Genomic DNA, 20,595 nt, shown 5'->3' with positions numbered 1-20,595 from the left:
GGGGAACCTAGAGCTTTTTAGCGAGGTCCTGCAAAATGCTCCAAGAATTGCGAAAGACAACTGAGAGTGCAGTTCCACAGGGAGGGAGGAAGAACAAGTCTCTTATTGAATGCCCTCACACACCTCGCAAGGTGTCATGCTTCATCATCGGGCTGTGTTCCTCGTCGGGCCGGCGCTGCAATGCCCGACGGGCTCCAGCGGAGGGGCTCTTTGCCGGAGATCTTTTAAGAGACAGCCGTTTAGTGCGTGGGGGTGAGTGAACGGTGTAGTGAGTGAGTGTGCTAGTGAAAATAGGTCTAGCACTGCCACAGGGAATTACATTTATTCAGGTGGTGTGCTAACCTAATTAAAATGTGTGGGCCCATAATGATCCAAAGGGACTAATATAAGAGTATGGTCGACATGTTTCTTGCCTAATGCCCCTAACGGGTCGCTCGGCAATTCTTCAGGACCATTGTTTTAGAGAAAGGTGCTCAAAAGAACTCTACTACAATGCCAGTGAAATAAAATTAGTATATGACTAGCAATGAACAATGCGATCCCAGGGTGGTAGAGGACCTGTGAGGAAGAGAGCTGGAAAAAACACAGGATGACACAAAACAAGAAAATCACAACGTTTTGACTTAATTCATGGCAAATGCACAAGCCAACAATATCCTAGATGGTGTCATGATAAGCATGTGTGGAGGCTGCGAAATAATAAGTTCTACGCAACAACCAAACCCAATGCCCATCCACTTAGAAGATCGATAGCTACCCCTCATCCACCTCCAAAAACTTATCAGAAATCAGAGGATCTTCACTGTCTTATCTATGGTTTAACCAGAACAAGGGCCAAAGGGATTGATGAAGGAACAAAGTACAGAGTATGTGATTTTCAAATGGCAAATGCGTTTTAATATGCAGCTAGTTTCTTCCAAGATTAAGTTTTAAGCTGAGTAGCTGATCTTGACAGTGAGGTGAGTGTATTTGCAGAGGATTTGTATGACCATCTGAAATGCATCCATGCAAGCATACATTAAAAAATATTAATTGCACAATGAGCTCCCAGGAGCAATGTAATGCCAGCATTCAGGTACGTTTGCGCTCTATGAAAAATCAAATTAAGTTTTAAAGCCACTGTTGAGTGCTGGCTTTGGTTTCACACTCTGTGAGATCAATGATATAATGGTCAACATTGATGAAACTGTATTTATCCATAATAACGAAATTAGGATTTATTCTGGAGAGAATGTACAATGACATAATTTGTTTTTGTCAGTCTAACAAAAAGAAGGAGTCACTTAAGGTGTTCTCAGCTGATTTGACTCCTGCAGTTCTTGCTGCCGAAAAAAGGTCACAGGCTGCAATAACATCAGCAGGGACCATTTATTAATCTTCCTGAAAGATTAAAATTTGGGACTTAAAGAAAAATTCTATGATGCTCCAGAGCTCCGTATATCATGGAACTCAACAAGAATGTCTGTTGTTGTCTGTATTTTTTTTAAGTTATTGTTTAATATCAACAAAGAAAAGAAAAGCTGTTACAAACTAAAGTTCTTGAGGTTAGAACAGAAGCTGACAACATTGATGATGGCGTTGAAGATATAAGCGAAGAAGTGGAAGATAATCCCATGAACCAACAGGCTTATGCTGTTTTAATGTACTGTATTTTCCAAATCATGTTTTATGAATTATATTACGGCATAAATACCACTCCACTGTGCAAAAGTAGAGAGCTAATCACTTCAATATAAAGGTTTGGTGTATCAACAAGGTATAATGACACAGTACGGAGAAGGAACTTGTTAGCAGTTTCTGTTGTAAACTCTTGCGAATCCAACACAACACCACTTCCAAGTCACTTTACTAGGAAAGGATTTTTCAATTGCTGCTCTTGATCATTTTAATTTTGAAGACAACTCTTCTTTGTCTGGAACCTCCAACACACATGATACTGCTATGGTGCTTTTTCAAGACTAACAACGAAGTAGCTTATGGAAAGCAAGCTGTGTGTTTTGTAGGCATAAACAAATGAAGCTGCAAACTTATAACCAAATTGCCCTGCCAACATGTGGCAAAATCACTACAAGCCATCAACATGTCCCAGCCTACCAAAAAGTTTCAAAGCGCCTGATGACATTCTTTTAACTGATGCTGCGGTCTTCAAAGTTGATTTAACTGAATTTATCATATTACTTTTTCTGTGCTGACTGAAGGATGGAAAAAAGGCAGCTCCTCCTTGTGCTGGAATTCATGCTCTGATCTCCCGTCTCACTGAAGAAGGTTGGGTTTTTACCAGTAATACCATTTCCAGTCACAAACTAGCAACAGTATACACAGCTCTAAAACAAATCCAAAATATGCATGCTCAGCTTGCAGACCAAGATATCCTGCCAATCTACTGTGTTTTCTGTATTTTAGCTGCCATTTTAATGAGCAATCCAGTCGAATTTGATGATCTTTATCCAATGATGGGCATTTTTCATATGACAAAAGTTGCGTTGTGGTATGCAGGAAGTTATCTCCGTGGATGTGGCATAGACAAGGCACTTATTGAGGCTGAAATCTTTGGAAGCAAAACTGTCCAGTTAGTATTGAGCGGAACTTATTACGTTTGTTTGTTATAAGGTATGCTCATCATATCTGAGGCTATAGAAGCATTGCGTTTCAATACTTTCTGGAACAAGTATGTCAAATTAGGTTTTGCATATCTTATCTCAGAAGTGACCATGGCATAGGTGCACTTCATTAAAAAGACATAATGCAAAGCCAGGTAATGTTCAAAACACTCACTTCAAAATCAGAAAACCCGAAAAACAACTTTGTAGAGTTTGTCATAGAATGTGAAGAAAAATCAGAACTATGTAAGTACTGGGGAAATGTTTTAAACATGATGAATTAACAGAAAATAGATAATCTTGTTAATTACAACACAGTGCTCGGAGTAATTTCTAATATGTTCTCTCTCCAGATTTAAAGGAATTCAAATTACCAACCTCTGAGAGAGGGAAGACTGAGTCGGCCATGTCAGGATTTGAGCTTGTGACCTTACAAAAACTGGATATTTCAGCCATGAGCATACATCTCACTGAGTTATCTTGCCAGTCTATCCACAACACTGGATACTCCCTCAAGGCCTTTGGTCTGGCAAAGTCTTTAAACCTTCAATAAAGAGCAAGTCTTGCCATTTCCAAAGGTAGAACAAAATGTTTTATAGCAAGTAAAGCGTCCTGAGAAAACAATGCATTTTCAACCAACGAAAAGGGCATGTAGAACAGAAACATTCTGGAGGAGAACAACAAGCATTAGATAAAGCTGAATGGGCGTGAGTGCATAGACTTTGACTAAGTATTGTGAGACTACGTTTTAGAATATGGTGGCAGGGAGAAACTTTGGCATAGTGGACCGTGTATCAGTAAAGAAGCAATGTCTGTAGATAGTGGGAAATTCCAGATTTAGGAAAGCACATGCAATAATAGTCCACTAAGGCTAAGATTTAGCATGCACAGGTACAAGGATGTTGAAAAATATATGAACAGCAACATGATAGAAAGAGTAAGTAGCAGTGTCAATAAAAAGGATACATTTTCGTAATGGGACAAGCATATTCAAATTGTCTTCAATGCCGTTGTTCCCAATTAAAGTAGCAAAAGTTACATGATCAGCACATTAAATAATACATCTCAATGGCAAACACGATTTATCTGTTTTGAAGTCCTTAGATCTTATTAACGAGTACATTCTAAGGGTATGAGAAGTTGTGAAATATGACACCTCACGTTTACAACATTTTTTTGAACTGCTAGATTTGAAAAAGTGTGAAGCTTGCAAGGCTTTAGAAAAAAGGCCAGCTTCAATGGCCCTTAACTCTGCAGGGGCAAACAACTATTCCCTATATATGCAAGGCACTTGATACTTTGTTAGCCTACAAAGTAGTATTCTTGATCTCCCCACCTACACCCAGGCCAGAAGCCTTTGTTGCAATGCGTCATCTCCCTGGCCCTCTCACAAGAGAAACAAATATAACAATATAATTTAAGCAATATTACAAAGGTATCTGCGATTAGGTAGGTATTGGTAATATTATAACTCATTGAATATTTGGGAACATTGGTAGAATGACATACATTTTAAAGTACAATGGGTAAGGTACACTGGCCAATAATGTTGATAGGTTCAGAGGGGATTTGGGAGTTCGCCGTCATGGTGGTCCAGTTAGGATTTGTTTAAAAGCTTTATGGGGCAGTAACCTCGGTCAAAACAAGACAGAATATAAATGCTATTTTGCAGATGGCATGGCGGTTCTGCCTTAATAATTTTACCGATAGATGTTTTTGAGAATTATTCAGCCATCTTCTTAAAATGTTTGTAGATCCTTCACCAGCGATCCTTTGGGAAAATCTGCATTTCTAAACATGTTTCACTAAAAGGATTGATTACGGTCAATGAGATTTAGAGACAGTTCTAAACACACAAGACTCTCAGAGACAAGCAAGCAGGAAGAGAAATAAGAACTTGCCTCCTGCAAGGGATGCACCTGGCTAGTGCAGAGAGGAGAGTTGACTAAACTGCATGTACAATGATTCTGCAAAGGCAGTCAGGAAAGTACAAGCATAGCTAAGGAGATGGATGCCTCTGGCAAGAGGGCATGGACAACATACCCATGTTGCTATGTGCCCTGAATGAACTGCCAGCAACTTGTGGAGCCACAGGTTGAGTTCACTCTTTGAGCCACTGATCGGTCTCTCTCAGCAGAGACCCACTGTCGAAAAAAGAGGAATGCTAATCTATAAAAGAAAGAGTCTCCATATTTAATATAGTCGGCAGAGAAAATACAGACTCCAGATTTCATGTGAGTTGTGGCTGAGGTCACAAAAAGCAAAAACAATTGAATTCCTATAAGGCAATCCTGTTCTTGTATGGAACTGGCTCACTATCAGCACCTTGGCACAAGTAGAACCAATGTCCTCAGATAAAAGCACATTTGGAACATATGTAATAATATCAAGATTGTTAGAAATGGGATTCCTGGTTGGCTGAGGCATTCACCCAGGCCAGGCAGGAACCACCTCTCTAGTGAGGGTAAGCTAGATATACACTAAAAGATGACCTGTGCTCGCCCTCTGGTAGCTTGGCAGAGAGCAGTCAGGCTTATACAGAGAGGCAATGTGTAAGGAATTTGTGCAACACACACACACACTAACACAATGAATACACCACAAAAAGACTCCACTCAGGTTTAGAAAGCTAGTGAATATTTATCAGAGCACAATGAGACTAAAATGATAAAAATCCAATCGGTAGAAATCAAGATATGAATTTCTAAAGATGAAATGCAAAAACAGTGCCCATGCACTTTTTCACTGGTTAGCAGTGGTATTGTACAAAGAGTCCTCAGGCCAACTAAAATTAGATCAGTAAAAATGGAGGAGTAAGGCAAAAGGCTTGGGGAAGACAACCCTAGGACTGACAGATGTAACACATAAAAAAATGTTTTAGCTTATTCTGAAGGAATGTAAGACCAGTTGATGTCTCAGGTATGATGTTCCACAGATTTGTTGCTGATCTGGAGAAGGATCTGTTCAGTGCTTGTTTTCAACTTGGGCAGCATTAGTAGTAGTGTAGTTTGGCTTCTGGATTGAATGATATCACTCTGGCCTCCATTGGAAGCTAATTGATGTTACTTAGAGTTGGTATAATCAGGTCAGATTTTTTTCTCTGTGATTATAATTTACTTTTTCTTGCAATATTGAATTAATTGGAGTTAGTTGCCAGGCTGGAAATTCCTGATATGATCACATTGCCAGGTACAATTCGAAAATTATTAGAATATATGTTTCAGATTTTAGCTGACATGATGAAACAATGTTTTTTAGTTTCTTCAGTGCCTGCAAATGGTATGCTATTGGTGTCACAGTCTGTGCTTTAATAAAAATGCAAGGCCGTATTTGTTCATATAGCACACACATTCCCTTTTGATTACTTCAAAGCACCAAGGGGGTACAGAAAAGGAAGTATGGAACATGGGGAGGGGTGGAAAGGCCTTGATGGACGGTGGTGAGAATGAAAACTGGTGCACCCAAAGAATAATTCATTAGTGGTGTATAACAATAAAACAATAAAACAAATGCAGTCAAATAAAATGTTTCTAAAGAAAGAAAGAAGAGACATGCTAACAAAGAATCTGAGTAAGTCATACATGTATTTCGATGATGCATACATTTACACTCATGAAGCACATTTTTTTTTTAAAGCAAGAACACGTTTTATGCTCTGAACTTCTAAATCAGCCCATAGTTAAACCACCTCGCACTGCTTATAAATACAACATGCAAGTTAACATGTAAGACATGCTCCATAATGAAGCACTGCCTCTCATCATCCTTCCTCCTGCCAAGGGCATTGCACAGTGGAAGAAAAGGCAAACATTCAAATGCAATGCCCCTATAGCGATAGAGCAGTTGCAGCCCATCAAAGATCCCAGAATGCAATTAATGATGTGCAGAAGACTTGGAGTTGGCAAGTTCTTTGCTGCCACGTCAGTACAATGGTCGGCGTCTGATGTGGTGACCAAAGAAGTGCTCCTGATTCCCAGTGCGAACTAATGGAATGCTCTAAGAATGGCTTATTCTTCGCTGGTCCTTCAGTGCTTTGTTATTTCCTCACTGAATAGTGCCCCTTCCAGAAGTGACCTTAATGTATTTCCAATCATTAAATGTTGAACACAATAGCCCTGTACAGCTTGAAATCTAACATTCTTATTTTAATAATTTTCACTGGGAACAACCATATTTGCACCTCATCTAATTGAAAGGTGATATTTTGTTCAGCTGTTTTTACCAAAGGTTATAGAAGGAAACCTCTTTGTAGTTTTAAGAATCGTTCACAGACACATTTTAGTCACTCGTGTAAGCATGTGCTGTATATAAAGTAAGTCAGAGGCAATGTAGGTTTCCACAAAAAAAAGATTTGTCTGTAATTATTTCAACATGAGTGGCATTGCATTCTTAAATATCAACCATTCAGACTATTCAAATGCAGGAAGAATAAAATAAGTATTCTATGTTCATCTCTGCCAATTCAGCATATGTGCAGATTTCATAATGTTTAGAGAATTCTATTCATCTACGAAAAGAGAGAAGTTCTGGTATAATAATTGTTTAAACTTTGTAGATCCTATGTTTCAGCGACATCATCCTAAGGGCTTTCACTTACCTTCAGCAGTAAATAATGAAAAACAGGCACACGATGGAAACATTTTTATTTCAGCATTATTTGCAGAACAGCCCACACTTCTCAAAGCAGTTTCTGGTACATGACATTAAAAATGTACTCATGACAAAAACGAATCTGAATGTGGCAAAACAAACCAATTTCTAGGAAAATCAGATTGACTCAGGAAAAAATGAAAACGCTTATGGCAAAACTTAACTGATTCATTATTCAGTGGTTTGAGTCACACAAAACAAATCCCCTGACTTGCAGTGTGGCAGATTGGAAGATGTCAAAATAATAACTATTTTTGTACAGAGCATAACAGAACACGGTTTGCTGTTTTCTAAGGAGTTACCAAACTTGTAGGTACTTTTTTTTATTAACAACAAGAAAATATGTTGACCCAATGAAAAAGTTTAGGAATTTGACACATTGTGAAAATACCAAAAAACACTACATTCTTCACACTGTTAGAACGCCAACAAAACGGTTCCCACTCTAATCACCGTAGTAAATGTGGTATGGTAATACTACACTTAACATTAGCCACGCAGCTAATATTAGCAGAGGCCGCTCCCACTCCCTGTCTGAGCGCCGAACCAGGGTGCTCAGATCAATCACAACGCTGCTGTCATGTCCCGTTGACGCATTGCTACGTCAGGGATAGCATGGCCATGATTAACCTGATTGAACACCATCCCTTTGACCCTACCAATGATTTACTCTGCACGATGGATGTGGAATCCCTCTACACCAATATTCCACAAACCCAGGCACTTATTGTGATTCAAGGGATCCTCGATTCTAGACCACGCCCCCACCCGGTCCCCACACTATTCATTATTCAATTACTTGAACTTTGTCTGACTAGGAATTTTTTCTTTTTTGATAATGAATATTACCAGCAAGTGAAGGGAAGTTCAATGGGCGCAGTTTTTGCTCCCAATCCAGCCATTCTCTTTATGGATTACCTTGAGATGACTAGCATTCTCTCTACCACTAATCCATTTCTTACCGGAGTCACAATGTGGCGCGTTACATTGACGATATTTTTTTTATATGGCGTCACAACGAAGAAACACTTTCCCAATTTTTACACTGGCTCAACAACAATTGCTCAGGTCTTCATTTCACAAGCACCCATACCATTCCTTGATTTAACTATCTACTATCAATATGGGGAATTACTCACCAAACTATACAGAAAGAGTACTGAGAGAAATACTTTATTGAGGTATGAAAGTCACCACCCACGAGCACTCAGGGACTCCTTACCTTACTCGCAATTTCTACGCATCAGGCATAATTGCTTCTCTAAGCACGACTATTTCTCCGAGGCTGCCACCTTGACCAGTAAGCTTAGAGCACGTGGCTATCCCCAATGGCTAGTACGCAATGCACAGAAACGGGCTTGGTATTGCCCCAGGGAAGTTCTACTTTCTCCCCTGCCTCCAACTCCATCCGCAAGGCCATTTTGAAACACTGGCCTACAGTGAATGCTGGTAATCTCACAATAGAACGGCCACTTTTTGCATTTTGCAAGAGCCGGAATCTAAAGGACCACCTTGTAAGGGCTGCCCTACCATCCTCCAAACCCCCTTTGACTCTTGATGCTCTTTGGGGCTTAGAACCCCTTATTGGACATGCCAAATGTGGAAATTGTAATGTCTGTGGTACCACTATGGAAGGTAAAGATTTTATATTCAACAATGTGTCTATTAATCTTAATTCCTTTTCCAACTGCAATACTTGTAATGTTATCTACTTGATTTCGTGCCCTTGCAACAAAATTTACATTGCCCAGACCACGCAAAAGGTGAAGTTAAGAATTGGCCAACACAGGAGTAGAGTGCGTTGTAAAACTCCTAATGCTCCCCTTGTTGAACACTTTATTGAAATGGAGCACACAGAGGCTGACATCAAATGGACTGTAATCAAAGTCATCAAGCAACCACCAAGGGGTGGGGACATTGCCAAAATCCTCACTAAAGAAGAATTAATAATGATTATCCGCACAAACAGTATCAGGAATGGGCTCAATCGAAATGAGAAGTGGACCAACCTCATTTAACTTACTGTCAGCAATTTTACCATCCAAATTGGTAACTGTAACTGTCATCATGCTACCATCTCCATCATTTCTAAATAATTGTGTGGTTCTTTATACACAATTTGTTTTTTAACCTTTTTTCCTTCCCCCTATTATTCTCACTTAAAATTCTCTAACTAATTCTCGTATTATATGACTTGCAATGTCCTGCTGGTTCCTACTGGCATTTATGTTAATAATTTTTTATGCAACCGTTTGAGCCTTTCTGTGTAATGATTTCCTTATTGAGATATAATTGTCTATATTGTTTAATAGTAACCGAATCAATCATTCTTTGTAATTATTTTCTCATTGAAATATACTTGTTCCCTACCCACCGTCCCCTTTTCCTCTTCAGCATCTTTCTTCTATTTCCATCTCCTCACCCAAGATGGCGCCCGCTTACGCACCACGTCTCTAATCTGAAACGCTTTTAATCTTGAGCGTAGCGCGCACTCAGAGTTACTGGTCATTGCTCCATTGCGAACGCTGCGGCTAATCGGTAAGCACTGTCACCCCACAATCGTTTTTTAAGCCCCCTTGTTGTTCGGCTTACGGCGCCTCTCCACCATGGCCGTTAATTTATTTTATTTCCCTCAGTACATTATCACGCTGCCGGACCATTTCATCACCTTGATTAACTCAAGCAAATCCACCGGAGATTCTGCTACTCTTCCTGCTTAAGGTGAGCGCCTCATTCCTTCACTCCTACACTCACCCTCACGCATCTGGATTACAGCATCAATCCTCCCTTTCCCTCCTTCTCCTTAGAGATTCGATATCCTCACAACCGGGCCACTCTCGGAGCCCTTGACATTGAAAGCGCGTCCGACCATCGGACCGAGGTGAGCTTCACCCTGGTTGTTCACGAACTCTCTTACTTTTGCCCTTGCTCCGTATTGTTTTGCGGCTTTGCTAGTCTCCAGCACCTTTAATCCTCGCTTCCTAAAATCCACTTGTGGCATTCTCACTCCATCCTTCGCTCTTTAAAACTCGAGGTTCCTCTTCACCTCCGCTCCTCGTCTCGCGCTTTCTTGCACTCCATCCCTCCCTCCTTAATAGTCGAGGCTCCTCTTCACCTCCGTTCCTTTCCCGTGCTACCATCATCACCCACATTTACACTAGCCGTCGTCGTACCTTTTTGACACGGTCTCACCTCTTGCTCGGTAGACGCATGATCACGGATACATCAGACATCACGTTCACACCAATTGTTGTTCAACCTTGATACAGCTCAACCCTCATCGGGTTGCCCTAATTCTGTCCCTTCTTTCCCCCCCTGTCCCCCCTCCTTCTTCCTCCCTTCCACAGGCAATTTCTCTTGAATCAGGCATGTACATAATTATAGTCCTGATGATGATCCTACAATTTCCTTGAAAGGAACGAAACGTCGTCGACCCCTAAAAAACAGCTTGCACATTAATCCATTGTGTAAAAAAGTGTATTGACTGTCTTCCAAAGCTTGATACAATTGATACTTTACAAGCTATAACCGTCTTGCCTGAATTGTCCTTGTGTGTTATGTATTTGCTATGTTCCCCATGGGATACAGGACTGTGTCCCACAAGAATTCTGTGTTCATAATTTGTTTATTGCCTTATTCCTATATTAAATTGTCTGTCCGGCTGGACACTCGGGATATAGTATTGACTCTAATCTATATTTATCTCATTGTTATCTTAATTGTTTAAGGACCATTGTTTTTCTTGCATAACTGTTACCCAAGGTCCTTAACCACATTGAGGGTTCCCTTGTTTTTACTTAGTATGTCATGCTGGTGACAGCAGCTTTGTGATTGGCTTAGAGGAGTCTGGGAGCCTGTGTGCTTCCTGTTTCCTGTGTGGAACGGAGGAGAGGTGGCGGTCCTTCAGGTAAGTTAATTTATTTTTTTGTAAATCGAGCCCCCGTCCTACCACTACTTTTCAAAAGCGGCCTCCATGAGATGTGCATGACAACGACATTACTTGACATCTTATATCGTTTTGTTGCTCACCATGCCATTCCAGTTTGGACCCAGCCATATGCAAATCAGTCTTGACCCTGCGCCCATGTGAACTGCCCAGCCCAAACTGCCAGGCCAGGTCTTCCCTGGACTGGTAACAAGCATCCTAGGACCGGTTTCGGGCTTTCAGCCCTTATCAGCCAGGATAGCTTGAATCCTTGTGTATGCTTTGTTCGCCCTAAGTTGGCAGGGTATGCCCAGACTTGGGTCCCTTGCTCACTTTGCGGCTGGATTCAAGCTAGCCTGGCTGATGAAGAGTGTTACCCAGAAAGCGGTCCCAGGATGCTTATTTACAGTTCAGGGAAGACCTGGCTTGGCAGTTTGGGCTGGACTGTTCCCATGAGGCACAGCGGCAAGAATGATTTGCATATAGCTGGGTCTGAAGTGAGGTGGCGAAGTGAGCTAAAGAATTATGATGGATTCAACCTAGATCTGTGACTGGGGGTGAGTGTCTGAAATATTTCAGCGCTCCGTCCATCATCTCCTTGTGTTTGCTTTGTTCGCCCTAAGTTGGCAGGGTATGTCCAGACGTGGGTCCCTTGCTCACTTTGCCACTGGATTCAAGCTAGCCTGGCTGATGAAAGGTGTTACCCAGAAACCGGTCCCAGGATGCTTATTTACGGTTCAGGGAAGACCTGGCTTGGCAGTTTGGGCTGGACTGTTCCCATGAGGCACAGGGTCAAGGCTGATTTGCATATAGCTGGGTCTGAACTGAGGTGGCGAAGTGAGATAAAGAATGATGATGGATTCAACCCAGATCTGTGACTGGGGGTGAGTGTCTGAAAAGTTTCAGCACTCCATCCATCATCTCCTTGTGTTTGCTTTGTTCGTCCTATAAGGTCCGGGGTAGCCACAGAGCCTAGATGTGGTCTTGTGCAGTCCCAGGCCCAGCCAGAGCGTCACATTCAGCCTACCGCAGGCCCTGCAGCTATACGGGTTGCTGTGGTTGCGGCACCTCGCTCACCTGTTTGCTTTCTTTTGCTCCACTGGTCTCGTGGGGCCCACCAGAAGCCTTTGGAGCAGCCGTGCCACCTCGATCACTGGTACGGCTGCCCTGCAGAGCCCTCGGCATCTCCCGGCGATGGTATGCCTCGAGGAAGTGCTTCACCCTTCGAGGAGCCGGCGCTGGGACGCAGCGGCTGCCTGTCGTTCTGTGGTGATCACAGCTCACTTAATCACCGGGGGGTCCCCCGCTGGCTCCCTCCATTGCTCACTGCATCTCGGTAGCTCCGCTCATCCGGCCCGCAGCACCAGCAATCTCAGCTCTTCTTGGTTTAGCCGGCGACCAGGCCGCTCGCTCCGCAGCCTACCGCCAGGCCATCAGGCAGCGCTGTTTTCAAGGTCCGGGGTGCTGCAAGGACCCCCACACCAGTCCCTGTGTGCTCTGGGGGGGTATACCGGGGTACAGGTTGCCAAGTCAGGGCCGTGCTATACAACGCTTGAGCTGGGGCTTAGTGATGGGCAGTAGCGACATATAGACGCGTCCTAGCGAGGCGCCATCTTGGCCACGTCCTTGAAGGATATTTTAGCAGTAAAAAAACAACACTAAATTAGTATCTACAACCGAGAGAATTCACAAAATGTATTCAACAAAGCAACCCTTAAACAACAAATATCAGGGAGGAGGGGTTGTGATGTTCTCATGAAAATTGAGAGAAAACACCCATATGAAAACAAATGGGGTAGAATATCCATTGAGTCAACAAAATTAATTAAACCTGTATCTTGGCCTCCTATGTGGAAAACCAGAGAAGGAGCATTGCCAAGTACATGCAGGTTTGTCTCGGGATACCTGTATGGAAGACCAACAATTAGGCACCCATTAAGGCTAAAAGGCACTGAAGTCATTGCTTGGTATTTGTTAGCAGTTAGTCCCTATCAACAAATGTACCTTTGGAAATGGAATATCTTTTAGTGTGAACATTGTTCACTGGGGCAAAGGTGAGTGCTGAAGTTGAAGAATGCTCAACGAACAGAACCATTTTTTTATGGTCCCCCAGTAATCTCAAACACCTAGCCCAAAGGCTGCAAGTGGGAGAAACCTGATAAAAATCACCACCAATGTTACATCGTTTTTGGATGAGCTATACCCTTTTCTTGGCCCTCCAAAATTCAAAGACTGCCTAAATAGTAAGGTAAATCTATTGACGTGGAAGATAAACTATAGTGGTTTTGCACTATCTACTCTTTGTAACTAACTGGCGATGGAGCAAGAAGGACTGTCCTTGTCAACAGTTTCACCTACAGACATTAAACCATTTTTTAAGCTCACACTCATTCATAAGAATACTGCTAGATAATGCAACTGAAGCGAATTTTACAAAGTTGGGCATGTCATTTCACAGCTCTTCAGCAGTACTGATCTATGCAGTAAAGGGCTCAAAATCTATCATTTTATACGGAATTTCTAGAATTTATTAACATTTGAATCCCTTATCCATTTTCTCCATTTTCTGAAGCATTAGCTATTTATTTTTGTATTGGTTTTTATTCATTCCCACACACAATAAAATCATGAACAATACACTGCTTATTTCCTTGCTGCTCAAGGTAGGACAAGGATAAGTAATAGCTCACACAAAGTCATGTTTACTACATTGGCCATGCACAGATGTGTGTTTTAAGAAACACATCTTTAAATATTTTGCTATCGGAGTAGAGAAGATCGCTCCATGTGCTGAAAATGTGGTTAGATTTCTTCAGACTTCCTATTGAAAAATAGACAGCATTCTGTGACCCATTCTGTCCCTATGTTAGCTAGGCAGAAAATCTGGAAGATCAAATTTTGTGGTAATGTGGGAAGTGAGTGACCCCATCTGCCCTCCGGATTCAACGGAGAACTAGCTTTATACAGTGAAATTGAAATCTAAAGATGTTTAATCTGTCCGTGGTGAGTCACCAGACGTTTTCCTTATGGACACCTGTGCTGTTGCCATTATTTACCATCCAGAGCATCCCTTGCTGTCAGTAACATTAGTTAACAATTTGCCAGGCTATAAAACTGGCACAGGCAGATGTATCTGTTTTGTGTTGTGCTACTTGTCACCTAAACAAACACCCAAAAGGTGATGAGAGGAATGCTTGCAATACATCCAACCACTGGCAATCTCTCAGGATAGATATCATTCGACCCTTTGTTCTTCTGACCACCAGGTCACCTCAGTTCGGACTCAGCCGTATGCAAATCAGTCTGGACTCTGCTCTAGTAGGAACAGTCCAAGCCATGTTCTCTCGGAATCAGAACACAAGCAACCCAAGATTGGGGCATCAGTCTTGTGTAGCTTGGTTTTTCGGCACAGTGACCATGGGACATCTGAGAATACCCTTGCCACTTACAGTGACCTTGCTAGGCATTTTGGGACAGACTTCTCCCATAGGGAACAGGTTGGTACTGATTTGTATAAGTTGGACTGTTGTCTAAAGTGGCATAGAGGGCAAGAATCAACTGGAATGCCAGTGGTTGAGATTACTTAAAGCACTCCATCCATCATCTTGTTGTTGTTGCTTGTCGCCTTATGGCTGCTTTAGTGCACTGTAAATGATGAGTGCACTGTCAGGCACACCCTTGAGTGGTCACAAATTATGTGAGGCTGGGCATTAAGTGACCTTTGTTCCATGGTCTGGTGGTGTTTTGTCAATCATGGCAATCTCTTCCTAGTTATTCAGTTGTTCACCTGTGTTAAGAGGATACAAATTTTCTTTCTTAATTACAGTTTTGTGACTTTAAAGATCTTTCGACTGGTGTCAGCAGTTAATATCATTTTTAAGGGTTTATACATTAGGGTTAAAGACCGCCTTTTTTTGGGTATCGCTATAGAAATACCACATACATAGACACATCTCAAAACAGAATTTGTAATCTGATTTAGAACAAGCCTAATGGGAGGGCTCACTTTCAATGTTTCACCAGTCGGTGATCATTTTATGGGGCATAAATAACTGAATGGCAATGAATTCTGTTAGGAGCCATTAGATTAAGGCAAATGCATATATGGGCTCTGCTAAGGCACTAGAGAGAGGTGCGGAAAGGTTAGTCACACCTCTCCCATTGTTCATGAGAAGGTTGCTGGACTCCACTGTGATTACACTGGCTATAGAATATTAACAGCAGTTGATGGTAATAAAAGGCTTTGACTAGCAAGTAAGATCTATGCAACCTTTTGTACAAGATTTGGCTTTAGACATACCTTGACTTTATATCAAGTGTCACAAGGTATTACTTTCATCACATTTAAGTCAATTAGCCTATGTGACACATTGAATGCCATGGCTACGCAACTGTGGTTATCTATTATACACAGCTAGAGGAGGTTTTACTGCGGAGGGAACGTAGGTGCTGTGCTTCTTAATTTTTGCAAGAGAACATTTCAAGTGGAAAAAATGTGATTGAGTTGCATAGCTGATTTGTTGGCATATTCAGCCACTAAATGTGGATGAAGTGAGTAATGTAGGTGGCCCAGATCATGGTGAAAAATAGCAAAATAATACTCGGGATGCCAACAATGAAGATGTTTGCATCAGGCTTTTTAATCTAATAATTCAAGGTTCATTATAATTTGTTTAATAATACATATTTTACCAATGTTTGTGTGTTGTGGCAATAGAAGTTGACCATCCGTTGTCTAACACTTTTCTCTTATTCGATTTGTTTTGGGACAATATCATTCTGTAAATCTCTCCTATTTCAGAATCGCAGAGTATGTTTTGCCAGAAGGATAAAATCTATGCAATATTTTATTCTGTGATTGTGGATTCTGTTAACATGAATGTGCATTCCCAAACGTAAATATTTCATTACACTAAAATTGTAATGTATGTCAGATTTCTGTTTCTGCCTGCACACTATTATGCTTTAAACATAGTTTTGATACTAATGCTACTTTAAAATGTGTTTTAGATTTTCCACTGTTGGATGTAGTATAATATGCACCTGCATGTTCAAAACATTTTGTCTTTAAGTAAAAGCTGCACTACCAAACTTTAAGAGACGAAATGTATTGACAAAGAATAACTTAATCTGGACAGATTTCCTTAAAAAAGTGACCCGGCTGTAAGAAGGTATTTTACAAACTGAACTTAATCATAATTACAGTGGACCATACAATAGAACCTGCACAGAAAGATAGATAGATAGATAGATAGATAGATAGATAGATAGATAGATAGATAGATAGATAGATAGATAGATAGATAGATAGATAGATAGATAGATAGATATTCCAGAATTTCACAAAAGGATATCTGGCAGGTATAAACCTAAGTAAAGAGATCTGCAACACAAGTTAAGAGACACCCACAGTCCTAATTCCCAGGGAGAAAGTGGGTGTTCCAAGACAAGGCTTGACTCTGAAGTTTAGAAATGTCCACAAACCTGTATATTTGTGGACATTCCCAAACTCCAATCCACTACTTTGCATTGATTGGGATAAAGTGAATCCCTCTTCAGGGTTGGAAGGGGAATCTAAAACACCCGGATTTGTTGGGGGTGTAGTGGAAGGGCTTTCTCCAGAAGGAAACATATGTTCCCAGTAGAAACAGAAGTGCATTTGCACAGATGATTTCTGTCACTCTGTGTAGACTTCTTGGCCATGGATAACTCTACACAGTGGGAATAGGATCAGACAGTCTTCTCATGAGCATACCTCATAATCTGCGCCTTCTGCAGCGAGCGAGAGAGAGAGATGCAGCGAGCGAGAGAGAGAGAGGGAGAGAGAGCGAGAAAGAGAGAGAGACTACTCAACTGCTAAACTTCACATAAAGCATTCATGATGAATACCAGCCTCAGTATAGTTAAATCAATTGCATATAATTTTGTTCCTGGTCAAATGTTACAGTAAATCGCCCATTCGTTCCTGACTTCCTCAAGACTAATTAGAACGTGAAACTTCACTTTCCAGTTCTTAACAACTTTTTTCATATTCGTGTTTTGTAAACTTCAAATGTTTCCTGAGTACAATGGACTGGCTAGTGCCATCCTCTTCCGTAGACCCAGCAAGATTGAGATAAATGCTTGCAAAGCGGCTCACAGCTCAACACAAATGACAGCCATGCCACTTTCTGGCACATATCTGAGAGCTTCAAGATCTCAGAAATATCACAAAAATGACATTTGACAGACATATCACTTTCAACATCTGCATCAATTCGGACATTATCAAGAAACAGAATCCAGAGTCAGTTTGTATCTCCGATGAAGTTAATCATGCACCAGATCTGATTGGCTGAAAAACATCAATCATTTTTTGTAACAGTTGCCTATATTAAAAGTTAGTGATACCACCGACATCCATTGACAGTTTCATGAATAATATTGTCAGTAGCGGCTGGTGAATTTTCAAAGTGGTGGGCAAAAAACTTGCCAGTGAGTGAGCAAAGTTAGTAAGCCGAATTGAAATAAGGGGGTGTGTCAGGCTGAGCACCCGGTAAACACTGACTGTCCCCATCCCGATAATACTCGGGAAAAGACTACGTTTCCCATGAGGCACAGCACTAGGCGCGTTTCACGTAACGCGTATGCGTGCACCAAACCTTTATCCGTGAGCCCAGAAGTACTGTCAGACGCTGGTTATTCCGCTGCTGTGAGCAGTCCCGGCGTTCCGTGTAACGTTCCGACCCGACGGCCAGCTTCTGAGACTCCCGCTTCCAAGCAGTGAGTAATTCTTGTAGAGCCGTTCCCGACCCAGAGTCGGTGTCTTCCTGGTTCGCTCCTCTGTTGGAGAGACTGTCGCTACGTCTCGTGCAGAGGAGCGCTAAAGTTTCTTTTGGGTGCCTTTTCCGACCTGGAGTCGGTGCCTTTCTGGTTCGCTCCTCTGTTGGAGAGACTGTTGCCACGTCTCGTGCAGAGGAGCGCTAAAGCTTCTTTTGCCTTTTCCAACCCGGAGTCGGTGCTTTCCTTGTTCGCTCCTCTGTTGGGGAGACTCCAAGGTGGAGCCTCGTGCAGAGGAGCGCTAAAGCTTCGTTTGGTGCATACCTTGTTCCTCTGTTGGAAAGACGGTTGCCACGTCTCGTGCAGAGGAACGCTAAAGATTACCATATTTCACCCAGTTACCAAGCCAGCCTCTTCAGCTTCACGGACCTAGAGACAACGGTCCGCTCAGCGGCTGGAGGGCCCACTGGGAGAGAAACACCACACCCACCTGCAGTAAGACTCCCTCACAGGAGACATTGATTCACAGTATTGTTTATTTCTGATATGTCAGGGTATAGATAAGACTGGGGCTTTGGTACACTTTACGTAGGAAACCAACCCCGCTCACGCCACTATTTGATTGACAAACACCCCTGTTGAGGAAAGACAATATTTCTCGCAGAGATTAGACAAGTATCATTACATTGTATAACGGAAGGTGATGCACACTGTGGCCAACACCGCAACAACTGTCTTGTTCGTTCTCTTTTCTTTTGTCCAGGAGAGGGACGGTGAGAAGGGGGTAGAAAATCACTGTGTTGCTCTACCATTGAAAGTTTTCCTATGATCACGGGTATGTGAGGATCCTCTGAATAGAAAGCTCTCACATACTCGCCTTTAACGCTTCTGGGTTCTATATGTATATAATGCGTATCTCTTCTGATTATCTCATAGGCTGAACCAGTGTCACCACCCCGGTTCTCTCTCTCTTGGCAAGACAGCTCCGTTCTCTTTCTTTTCAGGTAGGGGGGGCTGAACCATATAGAGTATCCCTCCGATAACCACTGTATGCCCACGAGAATAGGTATCACCACATATATTGATTGTGTGCTTTCTCTTTGCAGATCTCCTTCCCTGCAGTCCCTATGTGGAAATTTAGCTCGCAAACTGAACATTATCTGTGCCATCTTGCCCCTCCCCAGCACCACGCGCAGCGAATGCACAGCCGCCATTTTAGGCACCCCACTCTCTCCCCGCTCACTCTCGACCGCCAGCGTTTTCCCTTGGCGCTGCAAGCATCCCCCCGCGCGCCGGCCACCCCCGCTCTCTCATACAGGCCATAAACCCTCTCCTTCTGCGCGACCCTGCTACGGAACCACTTCCGACCGACAACCCATACATGGTCATGCCTCTCCTTTGATAACCCCCTTCCTCTGCGCCCCATTGTCTGAACTGGTCCCAGGCCATCACCTAGCCCTGCGGATGCAGTTTACTGCCCCTACTGTAAGGGAAACACCCCACATCAAAGGGATTACAGTAGATCAAAGCCCCTACCCCCTGAGACCCGGCCAGTTGCACACACCCCCGGGAATTAGCGGAATTCCCTGCTGCGCGATAGCCATCTCCCACTGCGGGTAGGGTGGGAACTTCTACTGTATCTATGTGTGGGATCGGATCTGAGCCGGGGCTTCAGGGGATGTTCTTTCAGGCATCAAGGGAATCTCAAGAATGTACTATATGTAATAAAGCAATAAACCAGTGTATAAGAGACCAGGTCTCAGAGATGCAGTTAGAGCACCTCGTGACGATACCTTGCTGTCTGATCTGATGTGTTCTGCTCCGACGGAATAAAACTTTGTTTCCTGCCTTCCAGTCTCCGGCGCCTGCCTCTTTTATTGGTAAATTATCGAGTGGTATGAGAGGCGATTACCGCCGGGCAAATACTTGAAAGATTATCAACTGAAACTGCCGCTACCATTTAACACCTACCCTTTCCTTCCCTCGCTTGACCACTTCACTAGTCCACGTTATTCTATATTCCGGACTTGGGGAGGTCAAGAGGTGGACCCCATTCAGCATCAGCACAGTTCCGAGGAAACCAGGAACGCAGAACGTGACAGAGTGTTGGAGAGGGCTTCTCCCCCAAAGCTTATTTCACTAAAGAATTTTGTGGAAAAGCAATAAGGTATATAGAAAATAGTGTGGACTCAATGTGCAATAGCATGGGATGCTCTCCTATTGCCTTAAGGGAACACACTGCACTTAAATAGTATCAAGGATCCAGAACAAATGAAGTCACAAATGTGTTAAGCTACAATCATCATATCATTAAACTGGGTAGCAGTTCTCTCCTAAAAAAGTAAAACTGATGGAAACATACAAATCTGTGATGCTAGTAAAAAATACTGACATTCTGGCCCAGCCTCCTATATGCCATCAGCAGAGCAGTTTTAATGCTCTCCAGGAAACAACTTTGAGATGTGCCAGTATTACATATCATTAAACATCCTGCATGCACATTTATATTGTAAATCTGGATTTCTTGCACAGATAAATAAATGGTAACAGTGCTTCAAAGAGGTGCAGCGCAGGTTTGGATTTGCACCATTAGAAAACAGAGTTCTACAAGCACTCCAAATGTAATTAGTTTAGAAGAACAAGCTTAGTTTTTAAATGTCA

General features: G+C 42.3%; 1 protein-coding gene across 3 annotated transcripts in view; it reads right to left on the bottom strand.

The window, feature by feature from the left end:
• TENM2 (teneurin transmembrane protein 2) overlaps nucleotides 1-20,595 on the bottom strand; it is a 2,740,530-nt gene that overhangs the window by 2,119,635 nt on the left and 600,300 nt on the right. The gene's annotated exons all lie outside the window — the stretch shown is intronic.

The sequence above is a fragment of the Triturus cristatus genome, chromosome 7 (assembly GCF_964204655.1).
Source record: "Triturus cristatus chromosome 7, aTriCri1.1, whole genome shotgun sequence".
NCBI lineage: Eukaryota > Metazoa > Chordata > Amphibia > Caudata > Salamandridae > Triturus > Triturus cristatus.
The sequence above is the reverse complement of the archived record's forward strand: the minus strand, read 5'-3'. Positions and strand labels throughout refer to the sequence as shown.